The following is a 21,350-nucleotide window of genomic DNA, read 5'->3' as shown; positions in this document are numbered from 1 at the left end:
TCTCTTTATCACTACTAAAAGAAGGGCTTTTTGTGTCACTTATTTTTTTTGTCTCGTGTCACTTACTAGAAAAAAGTGACACACAGAGTTTTGATGTGTCACTTTTTTATGGAACGAGGGCTGATGTGTTGCTTCTAGGAAAAGTGACACAAGTAATTTTATTTTTTGTGTCCCATTCTTTGAACGTGACACTAGTGGTTTGCCTTATTATGTCACTTCTCGGTGTAAAAAAATGAAAAACAAAATTAACAAATTATCAAAATATATAAGCGACACGAGTAATTGTTTATGCCATGAAATTTGAAGTCGTGATTTGGAAAATAACACTTAGGGTTAAAAAAGGAAAAAACATAGAAGAAAAAAAAATAAAAAGTCTGTCTCGCAAAAACGCTGAAGAGACCTCACCGTTCTTCCTCCCAACTAATTCTCACCGACATTCTAACACCAAGCGCGCTCTCCCACCCAGCGGTCTCTCGTCCATCCCTCGTTCTCCGTCCCAATTCCCTTTCCAGCTATCTCTCTCTTTCACGAGCAAGAAAATAAAGGTAATATTTTTTTTCGTTTTTATTTAATTTTATTGACCAAGTACTGATTTATCTCTTGCGATACCTTAGTTTGAGAACTTGTCTGATGTTTTGGATGCTAATTATGGATCATGTTACCAAACATTTATTTGCAATAGAAAATTATTATTTGGTACATCTTAGTAAGACAGTGGAGGATTGATAATTTTTATGGTTCAGAGGATGAGCGGTTGGAGGAACAAGTTATTTAATTTCAAACATGATGAAGGAAAGAACTCTTGTTACAAGGCTTCCTCCATGAGTACCTCTAAAGATAATTACTATATGGAGGTTGATGGTAGTGATGCTTTAAAGAATAGAACATCTAAAGATAAATCCTATTTGGACGTTGTTCCTAAGGATGCTTTAAAGAATAGTTCTCATGCAATTACAAAAGTGCATAATGATCGACCGGTTTGTGTTGCTGAAAATGAAGTTCACAATCAAGAGAAAATTCTGCCAGAACTACAATGTCACAGAATCACATTGATGGATATTGCCAACGATGAGAAGAAATCGTTTCTCACAAAGGTGAGTCCTGTTATTCGTTATATGATGTTGAACATGTATGGATTCTACTATGAATGCACGTTCTTCCATCTTCAATTGTTCAAGAAATCCAACTTATTTATATACTACATTGGACAAATTATGTTTGTGATATATTCGGCGCAACTCATACTAGGATGCTTTTGGAGATAAGAAATTAGCACTTTTGTGGTAAAAGCAACAACCACATTGCCTTGTCGAAGTTATTCGGCTGAACATATCTTGTTAGACCAAAATTCAAGATCCTAGAATCTAGATCCTTATTTAAGTCTCATTTTGGTTCCTTCCAAGTTCCAACATATTGATTGCATATCACGAGTTTTATTACCTAATATTATATGAACCAAATCAGCTTTGCCCTTGTCATAGCTTATTTTAGTAGTTAACTTATTGTGGGATCTCGTAAGTAAAGTGGTTGACAGTTGCATGCTTCAATGCATAAATTCTGATATAAAAACTTTTGATTGAGTAATGTAGGAGCTATATAAATTGTATATTATTTGTGGATTAGATTTTTTTATTAGTTGAATCTCTTAAGAAACCATTGTTCCTTATAAATTGGAATTTAGTTTCCATGTATATATATATATATATATATATATATATCTGGATTTGTGTTCTTCCTGACCACTGGATTTCAATTGATAATGACACCAGATAATTGGAAATCTTGGTGGTGATATAACCTCGGATGGTAGTGTCAGCACACATGTTATTACAGGGAAAGCAAGAATGACTCGTAATTTATGTGTTGCTCTCTGTTCTAGATTAGTCTATTTAACTGTCTTTAGCTATCGTTATTATTAAGAAAAAGTGGTGAACTGCTATGCCCATAAAAAGATCTAACTGACTTCATATTTCTTGTGTCTCAAACTGCATTGTGATTGAGGCTTAATATAATAACGTCTTAACCCAATTATAACTTATTTTCAACTAATACATCTGCACTTTTTGTTTCTGAGAAGGTGCTTGGTCTTCATGACGTCCTTGCTAATCCTTTTTTTTTTAGAAAAAAGACATTGTTGAAAGTTTATCACTGTTAAACATGATTCACCACAATCGAACAAAATATCTTCTATCTGTGTTAAAAGTAGGACACCTTGTATGGGAGGTGTGCTATAGAATAATACTCTGCATTTCTAGTCACTATAATTAGAATACAATCAAGTAATGAAGAACGTGTTTTGAGTATGTATAGAACGCGTCCTTAATATGCGGAATATGTTTGTTTTCGCCCGCGGCAGGGACTAACACACTTTAATTTGAATTTTTCACCCCATTTATGAAGAGCTTGGGTAGTCTCAACTAACTAGTTAAAAGAGAGTTCCAGGGAAAGAATATTTCTTGGTGAGTGAAGACAACTATATTACACAATGTTTAACAAGTTTCTTGTGAATATTTTTTATCTTTCCTCTGGTTGCAGATGAATTACCTTTTATTTTGCAAGATGAAGATTATGTATCGAAATGCATATCAAAACTGAAAGATGTTGTTCTTAGAGCAAAAGCCTGTCCTCAAGCATTGCTAAAAGGTTATGACATTCACCTTGCTAAGCATGTCCAACCGTCAGTCAACACCCTTTCTGATATTGTCGAGGCTGGTGGTGGAAATGTAAGTTAAAAAATTTCCTTTATGTTCTGAAAGTTTGTTGAGTCAATCCTACGGGTATAGGGCATTTGGGTTTTGTCAAGCATATTTTCTTCATTTAAAACTTTTATATATAAAATCAGAAAGTCAAATGTTTGCATGTGATTACCTTTTTTTCACACCATTTAAGAAAGATTTAGTGTGAAATTTATATTTGCCCGTATGTATGGATGCCCCATATAGTATGTGCATGCATGCCCAGTGCAAGGTAGCACTAGCTTTCAGGATATATATGACCTTATATCTCGCCTTTCGAATTGTCAATTTGTCATAACGTGTTATTGTGGTGCCATTCTTGGTTTCTAATCTTTAACACCTGATTCTTTTTGGAATTTATACATCAGTGATTGTTTATGACATTATATCCTTAAATTTTGGTGTTGTAGACATTTTAAATTGCCTTGCTAGGACCAACCATCTTCCCATGATATGATATCTACTGTCAAATATCCATCATTTTTTGCTTTTTTCATTTTTTTTTTAATACGAAAGGAAGGAGTGTTTATTAACTTCATATGCATGTATGCCGCTCAAGTACTGAGTCTCCCCTGTTTGGGAAAATGGTAAGTTCCAAGGTGCCAAAATATAATAGAAAGTGTTAATCATCAATATATTCACTGTCACTCCTCAATTTCACTCTTGCCAAAATTATCAATTCGATTGGCTCTAGTGAAACATAATCATTGATAGAATGGTTACTGTTTATATTTCGTTACACAAAGCAGTGATTAATGTAGCTTAACTGCTACTTGTTTGTAGGTTATCCGAACACTGGGCAAAGTGCGTGAGCCATTGAGAACAATCTTTGTTGCATGTGAAGAGGACATGGAGCGAGGAGGATTGGGTGGTGATCAACTGTTGGCAGGGGTGATAAGATAGGTGATGTTAACTTAGTAGTTAATTTGGGTAAGTGGGCTTCCATATTTTCCCTTTCTTTATGTATATATACTTTTATTATCGATTTTTTTTTCTTACTTGTGCAATATACCCTTCTTGATTCACTTACTTTTTAATTTTATATACTAGTCATAGTGGAATGACGACTTCATGATATGATGCAGGTGCATAGATCGATTAACAGATGAATAGATGGCAGCTAGGTTTTTTGGTGTTGGAAGTACGTACAACAAGCTAAGATATTGTTAGGATAGCGTTGGCGTCATGTAGTTTTTTTTTTTTTTTGCACAATTTATTGTGATTATTTTGGTATTGGAATGACTTATTTTGTTGGGAGTCAAACTGGATAATAGATACTAGGTTTGATCCATGAAATCAATAGAAGTTAATTGTTTTGAATGTTTTTTCTTTTTTCCCGAGTGGATGTTGTTTCCATATCATAAAGCAGGTTAAAGTGATTTTGGTTGTGATGTTTTGTTAATGTATGTGGATGTTGTTTCTGTCATAAAGCAGGTTAATGGGGTTTTGGTTATGACGTATAGGATGCAGGTTGAGAAATGAATACGATCGAATACAAAAATGAGAAAATATTTTTAAAAAAAATTATTTTCATTTGTTTCACTTTTGGAAAAAGTGACATAATATCTATTAAAAGTGACACAACTGACTACTCTTATGTGTCGCTTTTGACGTACTTGTGTCACGCTCTAGTCCAAAAGTGACACAACTAGTATACTTAATGTGTCACTTTTGACATATTTATGTCTTGTTCTGGTCCAAAAGTGACACAACTAGTATACTTAATGTGTCACTTTTGACGTACTTATGTCTCGCTCTGGTCCAAAAGTGACACAACTAGTATACTTAATGTGTCACTTTTGACGTACTTATGTCTCGCTATGGTCCAAAAGTGAAACAACTAATATACTTAATGTGTCACGTTTGACATATTTATGTCTCGCTTTGGTCCAAAAGTGACACAACTAGTGTACTTAATGTGTCACTTTTGACGTACATATATCTCACTCTGGTCCAAAAGTGACACAACTAGTGTACTTAATGTGTCACTTTTCACAAAATTATGTCCCACTCTAGTCCAAAAGGGATACAACTAGTGTCACTTTTGACAAGCACTGTGACACTCTTTCTTAAAAGTGACACAAGAGGCTATTCTTAAGTGTCATTTTATTAACAAAAAGTGACACATTTAGTAAGGCTTTTGTGTCACTTTTGGTAGAACTTTATGTGTCGGGGGCTATTAGGTCACTTCAGAATTAGTTTCAAAAGTGACACAAGTGACTTCTTCTGTCACCTAAAAAGTGACACAAAAAGCCCTTCCTTTAGTAGTGAATTATTTTCTTTTCTTTTTTTATTTGGACGGAAACTTTCTTTTCTTATTCTTTTATGAAACAACTAACTAATTTTTTTTTGTTTACGCAGGTTTTTCTCTTCTCTTTTCTTCACTCATCCTATTCTCAGACTTATTCAAAAATGGGTAGGTTGATTTTTTTTTTTTTTTTTTTTTTTTTTTTTTGGTTTGTTTTTGTAAAAGGGTAAAGGAAAGGGTAAAGGAATTGTGGTTTACGAAAGGCTAAAGAAAGGTTCAGAGGGGCGACTAGCGAAAAATAATTTCATAAGATTTGAATTTCTAGCTATATCTATCCAAAGAGGGCCTAAATTCTTGCTTAGGGTATGGTATAGTGATCAAGCAAGTGGACGTGTGATTTCTCTATCCAGATTTTACTTCTCCCTTATGTCATTTCTCAAATGTTTCACTCATATAAGGCTTTAGGCTATATTCTCACAGGATTTGTAGAATAAGTACTCTAGCCTAGATTTCAAAAACTTACTGTCAAACAATCATAGATACTCATGTAATATATTTATAGATAGATGCAAATATTATTACCTACATATTAACCTAAGTTTCTAAAAAATATTCTAATTCAAAAGCTAACGTGAGACTTCTAGATTATTAAAAGCATAGAGAAAGGAAACAATACCAATATTCCTAAGTATATAGCATAAACTTTTTATTTATATTTTTGAATTTTTACTAGAAAACAAGTGCATATTGTACATATCTATATCCTAACAGATGCCTTAATTACACGTGTTTCTATGCCACCCTCAAACAAGAAGCATACTTTGTCCTCAAAGTATTGAAATAAAAAGGGTAGAAAAATACCATGCAAAAGCGTGAAATTCTAGAACATTTGCAAAACAAGGTTAAACATACTAATATAGAAAAAGAAAAACAGACGTAACTCTATAGGAGTTTCACCCGTTATGGGGTTAACAAGAATTAATTTGCTTGGGACATAAGCAGACACTAACTGAAACTAAAAACTTACCTTATCTCCCCCGTTTAAGCGTCATCCTCCTCCTCATTTATAAAGAAATGAGGTTCCTTCGCATCCTGCCATGCCATGATGATTTGCCAGGCTTCACGCCATTTATCATCTACAATCGCTAACCTGTTTAGCGCCACTTGGTCATATGGGGTGTAGGGGGCAACCCAATGAGGTTGTATCCTCCACCCCGGCCAAGTCATTACTTGGAAAGAACGAATAATGCAGTTGGTGGGTCGTACTATGTCGACCCTTACCCAATCTGTGAAACGGGAACAAAAAATGGGAAAGAAACATAGCATGATTCGACAAACTAAGATAGGCATAAGAAGATACTTATGCCTTATACTCTAGGCTCGTGCTAAACTAGACATTAATGTCTTGGGAAGGTCATATAGCAGACGTCCCTCAGCTAGAGCAAGGAAAACGTCGCAAGTGGCGTCATTCGCAGAAGAAAAATGCCACTCCCCTAATATGTTTAGCATGATAAAGAACATGACCGTGCCCACATTAAGGGACAAGCTACCAAGAGCTACGTTATATGTCGCTTGGTCCTCTACACGAAAAATTCCCACCCCATAAGTCTCATGCAAAAGCTCGTAGTTGTAGGCAGAGAAATTATCAACTAAATAGGCCCATGAGTCTTGAATCTCAGCAGGCATAGGAAGGTCAACAACAAAAGCCAACAAGAACTTGGTTATTTCCATTGTTTCGTCATTAATGGTGATGGAGCCATCCGATAAAAGAATTTACAATGGTCATAAAAACACGAAGTAAGTGTAGGAGAGTAAAGTTCATCAAAACTTACCATTAAAGCTTGCCATCCTGCTTGTATGATCACTTCGCGAAACCAAGATCCGTATGTGTCGCTCGAGAACAAATCTTCGAAAGACTGCTCAGGTATGAGTGTAGGAGATGTCATTAGAATAAATCCTCTCTAGAAAAGCTGCAACTAACCCTGGAACAACTCACAAAAAATCAAAAATTTATGGGGCTACGTAGGTCAGGGCGCGGGTGGCGCTCAAATTTTGCCTTGGATGGGCGCGGGTCGCGCTCAGGTGTAAATGGAGTAACAGGCGTGTCAGCGCTAGGCACACTCACGATTTGTCCTTGGAGGGTGCGAGTCGCGCTACGTGTGTTCTGAGCAGGGTGAAGTGAAAAATAAAAGGAAAAATTGGAGGTTTAAAGTGAGAGATGAAAGTGAGAAGTGTTGGTTTTGTGTGGAGAATGAATGAAGTTTATATAGGGTTTTAGTTTCTAAAATGAATCGACAAGTTGCCAAAATGCTTTAGGGCAATTGCCGAAAAAAAATATTTCCAAAATCTAAAACGGAAACAACCCGTATTCCTTATTCCAAAACAAACCTAATATCTTTTAGGTTGAATTTAGAATAGCAACTTCCAAACTCATTGAAATTTCTTCCTACCCCAAAATCTAATCATAGCCATGCCAATCTCGGCAACATTCCCAACAATCATCGCAAAATTTCCGCTAAAATTTTGGATCATATAAAAACATGCTAAAAGAAATAATACCACCCCCAAACAATTCAGGAAGGTGGGATTAACACAAACATCATCGCATAATTTGAAAAGAACCACATTAAATTAAAATCGAAATTCAAATAACAATTAACTACCGAATTCAAATTTAAATACTGAATTCAAATTTAACAACTTAACATCCAAATTAATAAAAAACAATAAAAACAACATCAAAGCAACAAATTCCTAAACAACTAGCCACGTGATGAAGATGGACCCTGAGATGAAGATTGGGCCTGGGATGGAGAAGGGCCTGAGCCATCCATCCTTTGGTGATGATGTTCATGTCTTTTTTACTCATCTGAAACCGAACCCCCCAGGGGTGGCATGCGTCACAGAATTTCTACTCGGAACCAACGATGTGCCTCCATAAATGCCTTCATCTCGTCCCAACGCTCATCCTCGCGCTGGGCACGAGTCACATAATTCTGATATATGGTAGTCTGCCAAGTCCGGAGATCTTCACAAATAGTATTAAGGGAACGCATGCCACGATGAAGCACTGACATGCATTTTGCATCAGAAGTACACCTCTTCAAGGCATCAACATCAAAACAAGTCGTGTCCTCATCATCATCCGACTCATCGTCTTCCACAACCCTCTCTCCTGGCATCCTCCAAGTCTTACGGATACATTGAGTGTAAATACTTGTATTTGAATGCGAGTTCAGCATAATCCGATCAGATTTTGGAGTAGCGCTCAAACTCATCATGATCTTTGTTATCAAAATAGGTAGAGGTGCAATACTCTTCCCGACTCCTCTAATCATAGTTATCAAAAACTCGAGGATACAGAATGCATACTTCCTCTCCTGGAGTATCCATAGAATGTGAAGACAATTCTGGATGATGTCACTGACTTTCTCCTTTCTAATGACATTCCTACCAATCCACTGAGCTACAGCCATCTGGTTGGTTCACAGAGACGTTTGGCGAACAAAATGAGACCTCGCATTGTAGTTTCCCTCCAAATTCGTCTCTTTCATCAAAGGCTCGATCCCAACAATTTGGGATTCCTGCAATATGGCTACTAGAGTGCGTCCTTCCTCCATACCGAAAATACGAGCCAACAAATTTCTATCCACTTCTCTCCTTAATTTATTCACCTTCACAAAAATCTTATTCCCATCCAATTCCCTCGTCTTATAGAATTTTTGGACCAAATCTTCATGATAAAAATCGTTCGTTGAATACCACAAATGCCTCCAATCCCTACGAAACATCTCGTCATTGTAAACGGTGCAAAGTGGTAGGCAGTAAAAGCTTGTTCCGGCAAAATTCTTCGTCTTTGAGCCATTGAAGGTTGTAGTTGGTTTATGGGCTTGACTGCAATGTGGGGATGGAGTTTGAATCAAACTCACTTAAAATTTTGGGAGGTGGCGCAGTGGTGGTGGTGGTGGTTTGTATTTTTTTTGAATTTTTTATGTTTTGGTGGTGCAAAAGGTTGGAAATGGTGGTGGGGATGTTGTGGAGAAGTTTTTGAGTGGGTTAAAACTTTTGGCATGGTGTTATTTAGGTTTTTTTTTTAGGGTTTAAAATCATTAATGGCGGAAGTGAGAAAAGAGAATCGCGAACTATTTTGTTTTGAGGAAGGAGACGCACGTGCCGCACATGTGCGTGCGGTATTTCGGCCCAAGCCCAATTCGATTTCCGAAATTTTTCGATTTTTTCGCGTAACTTCAAACTAAAATTGTCGATTCGTTACCGGTCCGATTTTTGCGAATGAGATATGGAAATGATCAGGAGAGAATTTCCAATCTAATGATCCATAAAACATGCTACTCTAACCGTGGGTGACATATAAAAAGATGGAAAATGCCTCAAAGTGCGTGCGTAACGTAAGTTATGCGATCGAATGAATCTAAATTCATAGGTAATGTCAATCTGAATCAAAATATGATTAAACTACATAAGCAACACAAATGGAAATTTTAGCAATCACGGATGGAAAAACCAACACCCCATCCCCAAACAAATTTTATAGAACAGAGTTTAAAAAATTTGTTTTAAACGTGGGTCTTTTAAAGTCAGATTCCCGAGACTTCCTAAATTTCTATTTTTATGGTTTTAATATATTTTTTATTTTTTATGAATACGGATTAATATAAGAAAAACAATAAAGCAATACAGACATAATTCACACCATAGAGAAACATGACTAAAAACCGAGAAAACATGCAAGAATGGAATGCGTGAATTACGTTAAACGTGGTCTTAGGATCCAGTACTTACAACCACACACTCCATAGGGAGGGCCTGGTTACCTGAATGGTGCACTTATCAATATATGGAAGTGAAAGGAAGTACACCAAGCAACAAAGGTCAGTCCTCATAGACAGGGTCCTGTAAAAGGACTTCCTCCATATCAGGGGACATTAGCTCGTGAAAATATTTTAACTATTGGCCATTTACTTGAAATGTACTGTTGTCCTTGGGATTTTCCAAGGTGATTGCCCCGTAAGGGGTGATTTTAGTAACCAGAAAAGGACCAGACCAACGGGTTTTTAATTTCCCTGGAAAAATATGTAGACGGGAGTTGTAAAGCAAAACCTTTTAACCTACCAAAAACTCCTTGCGCAAGATTTTCTTATCATGAACACGTTTCATGTTAGCTTTATAATCCTTCGCGAGGTCATAAGAATCGCTACGGATTTCTTCAAGCTCATTCAATTGCAACTTGCGTTTGACACCCGCCTCATCAAAATTGAAGTTAAGGCTTTTTATAGCCCACATAGCACGGTGCTCCAATTCAACGGGCAAATGACAAGGTTTCCCAAATACAAGTCTAAAGGGAGACATACCTACAGGAGTTTTAAAAGCAGTCCTATATGCCCATAAGGCATCAGTTAGACGCTTCGACCAATCTTTCCTATCAGGATTTATAGTTGTTTCTAAGATCTTTTTGATTTCCCTATTAGAAACTTCTACTTGTCCGCAAGTTTGTGGATGATAAGGAGTTGCTACCTTATGTCTAACTCCATACTTTTTTACTAGAGACGCAATAACTCTGTTGTAAAAATGTGTTCCACCATCACTAATGATGGCTTTAGGAATGCCAAACTGACAGAAAATATACTCTTTAACAAAAAAATATAACTGTTTTATAGTCATTGCTACGGCAAGCCATAGCCTCTATCCATTTAGACACGTAGTCCACGACAACTAGAATATATATAAAACCGTGGGAAACAAGAAAAGGACCCATGAAATCAATGCCCCATACATAAAAAAATTCTACCACCATGATTAGATTTAATGGCATCATATTACGCTTCGTGATTCGCCCAAGTTGTTGGCAATGAACACACGTCTTGCAATGCACTTGGGCATCTTTAAAAAGATTAGGCCAATAAAACCCACATTGAAGAATTTTAGTAGCTGTTTTCATACCACTAAAATGGCCACCACACTCTTTGTCATGGCAGAATGAGAGATCCTCATTATATTCCCACTGGGGAATACAACGACGAATAATCTGATCCGCACAATACTTAAAAAGGTAGGGCTTATCCCAATAGTATAGCTTAACTCTGGCCAAGAACTTCTTACATTCATTTCTCCACCAATCATCATGAATAATATCAGACTCTAAATAATTTACAATGTCAGCATACCATGGTGCAGAAAAAATAGCATAAAGATGCTCATCAGGAAATAGTCCGGTATGGACCCAGAAACACTATCATCGTCATTTGTTAGTCTAGATAAGTGGTCGGCAACTACATTTTCGACCCCTCTTTTGTCCTTTATTTCTAATGTGAACTCTTGTAGGAGAAGAATCCATCGGATTAATCTCTGCTTAGCATCCTTCTTTGCGAGAAGGTACCTAAGGGCTCCATGGTCCGTGTAAGCTAAAGTCTTAGAACCAACCAAATAAGAACGAAACTTATCTAAAGCATAAACGATAGCTAAGAATTCTTTTTCCGTAGTTGTATAATTCCTTGGAGCATCGTTTAAAGTTTTACTAGCATAATAAATGACAGTGGAGTTATTATCTAGTTTCTATCCCAAGACAGCACCAACAACATAAGCGCTAGCATCACACATGAGTTCGAAAGGTTTAGACCAATCGAGAGGCTGTATAATGGGTGCAGAGGTTAAGGTAGCTTTTAAGGTTTAAAAAGCCTGTTTACAGATAAAATTAAAATCAAAGATGGCATCCTTTAAAAGCAGATTAGTTAAAGGCCTAGCTATTTTTGAAAAATCATTGATAAAATGCCTATAAAAAACTGTATGGCCGAGGAAGGCTCTAATATCCCGGACAGTCGGTGGCATAGGTAGAGATGCTATCTTATCTAGTTTGGCCTTATCTACTTCGATGCCATCACTAGATACAATGTGCCCTAGCACTATTCCCTTTTTCACCATGGAATGACATTTTTCCCAATTTAAAACCAGACTCTTCTCTTCACACCGTGTCAAAACCTTAGACAGGTTAGATAGGCAGTCAGTGAAAGAGTCTCCATAGATAGAAAAATCATCCATGAATACTTCCATGAAGCGCTCTACCATGTCACTAAATATATGAAGCATACACCACTGGAAGGTACCAGGAGCATTACAAAGGTCAAAAGGCATTCCTTTGTAGGCATATGTTCCAAAAGGACATGTGAATATAGTCTTTTCTTGGTCATCAATATCAATAATAATTTGAAAATAGTCATAGTAGTAATCCAAAAAACAATAAAAAGCATGACCGGCTAGACGTTCAAGTATTTGATCGATAAAGGGTAAAGGAAAATGATCCTTTTATGTCATGGCATTTAAATGTCTGTAATCGATACAGATTCTCCATTTCATAGGACCATGCATGGAAACATATTCACCCTTGGCATTACATACCATGGTAATCCCTGATTTCTTAGGGACTACATGAATAGGACTTACCCATTCGCTATCAGAGATTAGGTATATGATACCCGCATCAAGTAAATGTAAGACTTCTTCCCTAACCACCTCTTTCATGGCAGGGTTCAAGCGGCACTGAGGTTCGCGAGAAGTCTTTGCGTTATCCTCCAAATGGATACGATGAGTGTAAACATTATGGTCAATTCCTTTAATGTCGGCTAGGGACCAACCAATCGTAAAACGATGTTCCCTAATCACCCTAATCAAACGTGCCTTTTCATCCTTGGATAATAGAGAAGAAATACTTACCGGATGACTACAATTCGGATCAAGTTGAATATACTTTAACTCAGAAGGAAGAGGTTTAAGCACTGGGGTGGAAGGAATGTCGATAAATGCTTCTGGAGGGTCCTTATCTTGAGTAGTGAAAACTTGCTTAGGCAGCAGTTTTCAAACTCGGTAGATGGAGCAACAGAAGGGTCTACGATAGGTGTAGACTCGAAGATGGTGTTGACTTCCTCTAAGTAGGAGCCATCGGCGAAATCTGAACTTCCAAAAGGAAGGAATTTATACATTTGGTTTTCGGGAAAAGTGTTATTAAAATAGTCTTGCGCTAAGCTCTCGATCATGCTAACCTCCCCATCTAGAGACAAATCTGGTAACTGTTTCATCATTTCAAAAACATTTACCTCAACATAAAGATGGCTTAAAGGCAAGGACATCGAACCATCGTGGCAATTTATAAGTGCGTTGGCAGTCGCCAAGAAGGGACGCCCTAAGATGATCGGAACAGAGTCGTTAACGACTTTCGTATCGAGGATAACAAAGTCAGCATGATAGTAGAAATCCTAAACCTTAACAAGCACATTTTCAACCACACCCTTAGGATACTTAATAGACCGATCCGCTAATCGCAACGTCATTTTAGTAGGTTGCATTTCCTGTAGACCTATTTGTTTGTAGAGATAATACGGGAGTACGTTAAGACTTGCCCCCAGGTCTAATAAAGCAGTCGTTGTGTGGGAATCTCCTAAGGTGCATAGTACAGTAGGACTACCAGGGTCCTTGTACTTAACGATTCCATTATGTTCTGATAAAGTTGGAAACTGTTCAGTTAGAAAGGCGTCTTTAGGAATATTTGTCTTATGCCTAGTAGTACACAACTCTTTAAGAAACTTAGCATGGTGAGGTAACTTTTTAATTGCTTCAAGAAAGGGTAGGTTTATCGTTAGATTTTTGAAAACTTTCCTAATCTCATCAAAATTCGTATCCTTGTTTAACATTGCTAATCTCTAGGGAAACGGTGATTTCTCTCTATATTTAGCATATGGATCAACAGGATGTCTAACCTTGGCTTTCTGTTTCTTAGGTTGTGGTTTAATTGGTACCTCTACAGGGGTAGGATCTTCAGTTTTTATTTCGGAATCTAGTTCAATATCCAGTGTAGGGACTAGTGGTGTGGTAACTATAGGCATAGTTACTTTGTTATCAACCACTCTGGTAGAACGGAGAGTGGTGATGGCATTTAGCTCATCTACGTTTGCATTGTCTTTACTAGTACTGCCATTACCTCAAAAGCTGTGTTTGTTGTTTTAGGATTAGGTACCGCTTGACCTGGAAACACACCTTTGGGTTGTACTTTCTCTTGGGCTAACTGCTGTAAGAGAAGTTGGATGGCTTGTAAAATCTATTGTTGGGATTGCATAAAGGCATCAAAATGATCTGGTTATGGAGTAGTATTTGTTACAGGTTATGTGACAAGAACTATGTCACGTTGATTATTAATAGGTGGGTTGTGATAGTTATTATTAATCAGAACGATACCTCTATTAGCATTATAATTATTATTGTTATAATTATTATAATTACCCTGACCTTGTCCTTGACCTCGTCCTTGACCTTGTCCTTGTTGTGGTGGAGCTTGGTTGTAATTGTTTGCTAGCCTAACATTTTGATTATTATACCCTAGAGGTGTAACTTGTTGATTATTTCTCCAACTGAAGTTGGGATGTTGTCTCCAAGTGGGCGTTAGGAATAGGATAGCTATTAATTGAGCAAACATTATCTGGTTGTGATGTTTGTTGTTCATAGGCGAGAGGACAATAGGAGTCGGGATGCTCAGGACTCAAACAGAAATTACATGGATTAGAGTTGACATTCATGATGGGGATATGTTTTTTATGAATAGAAATAGCCTCTACCTTTTTTGTGAGAGATTCGATTAAAGTTTTTAGTTCAGGATCGGGTTTAATCTCAAACATACCGACAGCCTTAACTGTTGTAGAAGAACTAGCGGAGTGGGAGATATCGTCACTACCCCCCCGCCCCCCCAATTATTATTACGCTTAGTTTGATCTTGTAAAAATTTATAAGCCTCTGAGGCTCCTTTACTGAGGAAACTACCCCCATTCATTATGTCAAGGACCTCTTTATGGTGCTGTAACAGTCCCTTGAAAAAGGCACGAACTAACGTGTCTTTCGCAAGGTTATGATGTGGACACTCTATAAGAAGGTCAATGAAACGATTCCAAGCCTCTGAAAAGGATTCATGAGGATTCTGTCAAAAAAAAATGAATCTTGGAAAGCATTTCATCTGTCTTCAGTGGTGAGTAAAAATGTTCCATAAATAGTTGAACAAGTTTGGCCAATCTGTCTATAGAATTAGGCGTTTGGGCAGTTAACCAAGACACCGCCTTATCGGCTAAGGTGAAAGAAAACACACTCAGTTTAATTTGTTCAGCACCAACCGTAGGATGGTGGAATGTGGTAAGGACTTGTTCAATCTTACGCATGTGCTGATAAAGTTTTTCATGATCTATCCCATGAAAAATGGGTAACAAATTAAATATATTTGGGGGGATCCGAAAATCCCCTAATAGGTCTGCAAGAACGATGCAAGATTTTGGGCTGTCGTTCAAGGCTTTGTAAAAGTCGAGAGAGGTGACTTTCTTTCTTCAGCCATTATATCAGGTGTAGTGTATGGTATGCTAGCTAGAGGTGTAATGAGTGGTATACTAGAAAGGCGTGTTTGTTGACGTTGACGTTTGATTACGTTAGGCGCTCTTCTTCTACCTGACCTTAATCTCAGGCAATGCTAAGACCAATCTTAACTAAACACGACAACACTCAAAACAATCCTGATATGCTAGTATAAAACTTTAATAGGAGATGTGAGGAGTGGAAGAAAGAAGTACCTGAATGCCTCCTTGCTTCGCTTATTAATAACGTCTTGTATACGCGAGCTCACTGTGTGTAACAAGTTAAAAACACTGAATAACTTAAAGTAGTGGAAGTTTGAACTAACCAATGAAAACGGGCTTTCCAAGAAGAGGGCGCGAGTCGCGCTCACAAGTAGCCTAGAGAAGGCGCGGGTCGCGCTCAGGTCCAACTCGAGCCCCAGGCGTTTTAGCGCCAGGCGCGCTCAGAGTTAGCTTTGTGAGGGCGCGGGGCGTGCTCAGGCTTGTTCTTTGAAAAAAAATATTTTTCTGAACCAAACAATCACTGTTAGAATCAAACAAGGGTGGGTTGCTTTAATGGGACTTTGGGAAGACTAACAATACTAATTAAACAATTCTAAACGGAACTAAGATGGCAGTGGCGCCATTTGATAAATGGTAAAAACGATAGTTTTACCTACGAATAAGCTACGGAACTCAACGTAAGTAAAACTAAAACTAAACTTTAGTCTATATTATCAAAGTTTTATACTCTCGATGCTATTGCAATATAGTTGGAATAGAAAATTCGTTCCACTCCTAGTTCTTTAGAATTCTAAGTTAACTACGATTATCATTCTATCAAAGTTAATGAAAGTAACGATGGAATTATACTATGATGGGAAACTACTAATCAATATGCGAATAACGAAATGACGAAATTCAAATACTAACTTGACAATAGAGAATGAATTAGGGGAATTCGATTCCACCTTGATTCGACTTAATTATGCTAACAAAGAAATGTCGTAATCCAAATTTCAATGCTTTTGCAAAACAAACTGGTATTTCTAATCCCTAATTATTCATGGCAATCTCTACCAAATAATAACTAGCATGTGAAGCAATCAAACCCATTCTCATGGTGAACTAATTACTTTCTAGAATTGAATTGATTATCATGACGATTTCTAAGCTAACAAAATCAAGTTTTCATCAAGGGTTCCTCAAACCCCTCTAATGGAGGTTTTAGTCTTGAGTCATTAAACTATCATTTCTATATGAATTTAAGCAAGACATGATATAAAGATTATAACTTTACTATATTAATCTAATCAAGAATTCAAAACTAAATTAACAACTAAGAAATGATTAATAACTAAATGATTGAAATTAGATATAATTGATTTAATAATTAAAACTAGATTATGAGTAACAAACTAACTTTATTGATCTAATAAAATAAAGAGTACTGATTCAACAACTGAATTAAAAACAAGTAAATAAAACTAATTAATGGAGTCTAACTAATTTATTTTCTAAGCTACCAAAACTATTGAATGTAAAAAACTAGATCTAAAACAAGTTTTTGGATTAATGGCTTTCTAAAAAAAACTACATGCTTAAGAGCTAAATCTTGTGTCTTCAAATGGAGGAGAAAAGAACCCCTTTTTCGTGCATGGGCTGAGGAGCCATGTTTTGGGCCGGAAAATCGAGCCCAAAACCCAATTTTTTTAGTCCACATGGGCCTTTTCAGTTAGATTCGACTTCAACAGATTTTTCATCCACTTCTAGACATCTGATTGGGTCAAAGCTTGGACCATTGAAAATCTCTTTCCGAGCCGGTCGTTTTGAAATAAGGTGGGCCCAATTCCAATGTCTGAGTCCAAAGTTATGGCCTTCGAAAGTTCTATTGACTTTTGTGCGCTATTTCTGCCTGCGTTGACTTTGACTTTTCAGCTTTAACCGGGCTTTAAAAAGGTTTTTCCTCCTTTAATCTTTTCCTTTAATCACAGAACTTCTTAGCAACCAACCCTTGCTCCTTTATCTCACAAAAGTGACACATTTCTGCACATAATTGACTCCAATGCCTGAAATACATAAAAGCACGTAATCAGCATTAACTCTTATTTATTACTCGCATAATTGGTCTAAAAGTTTTATTGTTAAGGGGTTAAAACTATAGTTTTGTGCTCTTATCACTTATCACTTTCACCATTGTCAGTACGTTGAACAGTATCCTTGAACTTATCAAACCCAGCAAGGAACTACAAATAAAACATCAATGTTAGATTCGCCAATCAAATGACAAGAAACCAAACCAGGGGAAGAGCTTACTAAACAACAAGCCATATCCATGGTCCCCAAAATCGTCCCCATATCTTCATCTTCAAGCTCTGCTTTATCACCATCCAATACAATTCCTTCCAAAAGGCAGGTCGCTATGGGTGCTGAGTGGAAGCTACAGTCAGAGCGTTTGACCATACTCTTCTTCCCCATCCTCCCAACGTAGAAGAACTCGCTCCCCACGTCACCAACACGATGCGCAGAGCTTTCACCAGCAGTAATTGTTCCCTGACCCAGGTCGCCACGTTCCTCAGCAGTTAGGTCGGCCCCATCCTTACGAATAGGGGACCTGAACATTATGCCTCCACTTCGCTTGCGTGACCTGGCATCAAAACGACCTTCAGCTTTAGCCCGTTTGCTATTCTTGGAGTCAGAAGCCACCGCCTTCTGTTTGCCATGAATGCATCGGCAACGAGGCTCAAATTCTATCTCCTCCATCACGAGTGGGGAGGCTTCCCTCGCCCCTCCATCATCAGCAGTATCTCCATGTCGCCTGGCCATTAGATATGCTAAAAGATACCTAATGATCAGCAGGATAACAAGCCAAAAAGAACAAAACAATGAAGGACACCTACCTAAAATGATCAAGGAGTTTGCACAAGAACCTTAGAGCAGCAGTGTGAAGAAAATGCAAAACAAATACCCTTGAACTTCTTGCAACAGTTCAGTTTACGTTCAAATGGCGCCCCTTCCCAAGACATACCATAGGTGGTTGCTATAAATACATCGAAATGCCAAAAGACGTGCCACCTGGCAACTACCATTTTTGGTATCTCCAACTGTTCGTATTCTCACACGTGACACGCACGTGCTAAGGCCCTATCTCAGCAGAACGCTCCGACATGGACCACGCTTCACACACCCAGGACATTCCCACGACCTCCCAGGTTACATGGCATTAATATCTCTCACTATTCGGGCCTACAACGCTAGGACCGATTATAGAGCAAGACGCTCACTCAAACTCACATGCTACTTAGCCTCATCCACTCTTACCAGAGGTTGTATACACAGCCAAACAAGTACAACAATATTAGGAATATCACATTCAAAGTATCAAGGAATTGAGCAAAAAGACGAAACATGCATTTCATAAAGACAAAAGGACGAACTGCCCAGCCATACTCAGGCCCCAGTTCGTCTACTAGCCAAGCTGCTGAGTCCTCAGGAAATCTAGCTCGGTTAGCTAACATTCATCATGCCACAAACTCCCCAGAACAATCCGGGAAGCCTGGTCATTCATAGTACAACAAAGACAAACTTACTAATTAAGGCGAACTGCCCAAGTTACCCCAGGAAACCAGCTCTATTGTTCCAAGCCAATGGCCGTACCAAAGTAGTTACTTACAACAAAAATTTCAACACAAGATGTTCAAAACCTTCACTTTGAAGTAGATCCAACACTTGAAGAGAGATAGGGTCTATGGAGGTCGCCGCAGCCGAGTCAACAATGGCCACTTCCAGGTTGCCCCCGACCTAAGGAAGAACAGTAGAGGCAGCAACAGTAGAGGAAGGCACTACTTTAGGAACATTACTAACATCTTCGACTGAGTCGTTCCCTCGACCACCCAAAGCCCCACGTTCATGTTCCTCTTGCAGCTCCTCATATTTTTTCTCCAACTCCTCTAGGTCTAAGCACATGTCGTCATATGTCTCCTTAGCTTGCAGCGTGACCCTTTTGCACTTCTCAGCAAAGTCATTCGCCGCAGTCAACTTTCTTTTCAGGTCGTCCACCTCATTGACAGCCAGCGTCTTCTCCAGAGTCACCAAAGTTAGCTGTACTTTCAAAGTGTCCAGTTCCTTCTTCTCAGACTGCTGCACTTCTCGAAGAGATGGCAGCTCATCTTTCAAGGATTCGACATCAGTCTTCTCCAATTTAGCAATCTGAGCCGCTGTCTTCAACTTTTGGGACCCAGCAATGAACTGCACCAGTAAGATCACGACAGAGCATCATTACCAAGCAACAATATGAATCAAAACAAAGAAAAACCAACCACAACAAAAGAAGTACTTACCAAGCAGCACGCCTTGTCCATTTCCCTCAGGTTCTCTTCCAGCTCCTTCGAATCTAAATCTTTCCTATCACCATCCAGTGTCATCCCCTCCATTAAATAGGCTGCTACAGGCGTGGACTTGTAGCTACAATCCGACCTCTTAACAAGATGTTTATTGCCAGAAACCTCATCTACATACACTAAGTTGCGCTCCAGATCATCCCTCCCAGTACTAGAGTGACCCTTCCCAGTCTCCCTAATAGCAACCTTCCCCTTCATCTTACCAGAAGTATCTCTAGCAGCCCTGGTCAGCACGACCTCAGTGTTCCCATCACCCAGAACACTAAAGTCAACCAGAGGCCTCGACCTCGAACTACAAACTGCCTTCCCACCAGTTCACCCACCACCACCAGATCCCGAGCAACCCCTGAGCACAGTTTCAGCTACTCTCGCAACCTTGGTAGGCCTCGACTCACGCTCATCACCCTTTCTCTTCAGCAAGTGACTCCGCTCATGTGGAACAAAGGAGATGTCGTCTAGATCGTAGGGTGCGCTCTCATGCCCCCTCCTAACTCCAGCTCCAGAGCCTCCAGCACCTCCAGCAGGTCACTTAGGACCAGAACGACTTCAGTTCCTATCCTCCCTTGTCACCAGATCGCTCCTACTTTTCTTCATCACTGATTCACTGGAAGCTTCACAAATCGCTTGACCCCGAACCCTTTGTTTCTGGCTTTTTCTCTTCTCCCTGATAGCACGACCTCCTCTCTCTACAAAGTAGCTCGCTACTTCAGGTAGTTTCTCCTGCTTTTGAGTTCGGCTGAGCTTTGTAAATGACTCTATCACCCCACGGTTGGTTCGCCTTTTGATAATGACCTCTGCAAAAACAAAAAATAAACAGTTCAAATACCAGGTCAACAGACACAACATCAAACCACTAAGATAACACACTGGTACCCACCCGAAAAATTACAAATCTTAGTGTTCACAACAAATCCTCCAGCACAACTGTTCCCAACTAATAACAACAGCCTCCTTTCCCAAACCTCATTACTCACACCGTCCAGCATGCCAGACTTTCTTGTTCATGTTTCCAAGCTAAAGTTAAAAGTGCTAGATCGCTTTACAGAGAAGTGCTCAATAATGTCAGTGACCTCTATGCGATATTCACCGTTCGCATTCAACAGGTCGAACACCCTCAGTAGCCGCCAAATATTACCCACGAACTGACAGGGTGCTTTCCCACAAAAGTTCAAGAATGCACAAGCCAACTTTGAGAACGGTATCCTCGTACCAGCCCTCAGCTGCCCCTCGCAAATTTTTATCCGGTAGTTCGGGGGGTTGTACCTCTCACTAAACAACTTTACATTCCCTCCCGGTTCGTGTATCTCTAGGTCGCTTACATTTATCCCATAAGCTTCTCTCAGATTGGTGAAAGCCTTCACCGCACGTTTGTCTGCAACCTTAGGTGGCAGCTAGTGCCGGCTCATCCACTAAGCGACTTAGGCGGCCGCCTAAGGCCTCAAAATTTCCTTATTTCTCCTTACATGTGTTTGATATTACCATATTTGTTGAAGAAAAAAATACAAAAAAAGGAAACTAGGAGTCAATTTGGTTTCTCCCCACGCACTAAATTTCGAGAGTTAATTGGTTTTAAGAAAATTTATTCCAATAGTCC

At 38.6% G+C, this 21,350-nt stretch overlaps 1 long non-coding RNA gene across 1 annotated transcript; it reads left to right on the top strand.

The window, feature by feature from the left end:
* The first annotated feature begins 2,548 nt into the window (after positions 1-2,548).
* LOC147497079 (uncharacterized) lies at positions 2,549-4,055 on the top strand. The gene is made up of 3 exons (XR_015196694.1): positions 2,549-2,723; positions 3,519-3,665; positions 3,821-4,055. It is a non-coding gene; the product is annotated as an uncharacterized LOC147497079 (long non-coding RNA).
* Positions 4,056-21,350: the final 17,295 nt, after the last annotated feature.

Source organism: Coptis chinensis, chromosome 5, assembly GCF_015680905.1.
Source record: "Coptis chinensis isolate HL-2020 chromosome 5, ASM1568090v1, whole genome shotgun sequence".
In the NCBI taxonomy this organism is placed as follows: Eukaryota; Viridiplantae; Streptophyta; class Magnoliopsida; order Ranunculales; family Ranunculaceae; genus Coptis; species Coptis chinensis.
Note: the sequence above shows the minus strand (reverse complement) of the source record. Positions and strands in the feature narration are given on the sequence as shown.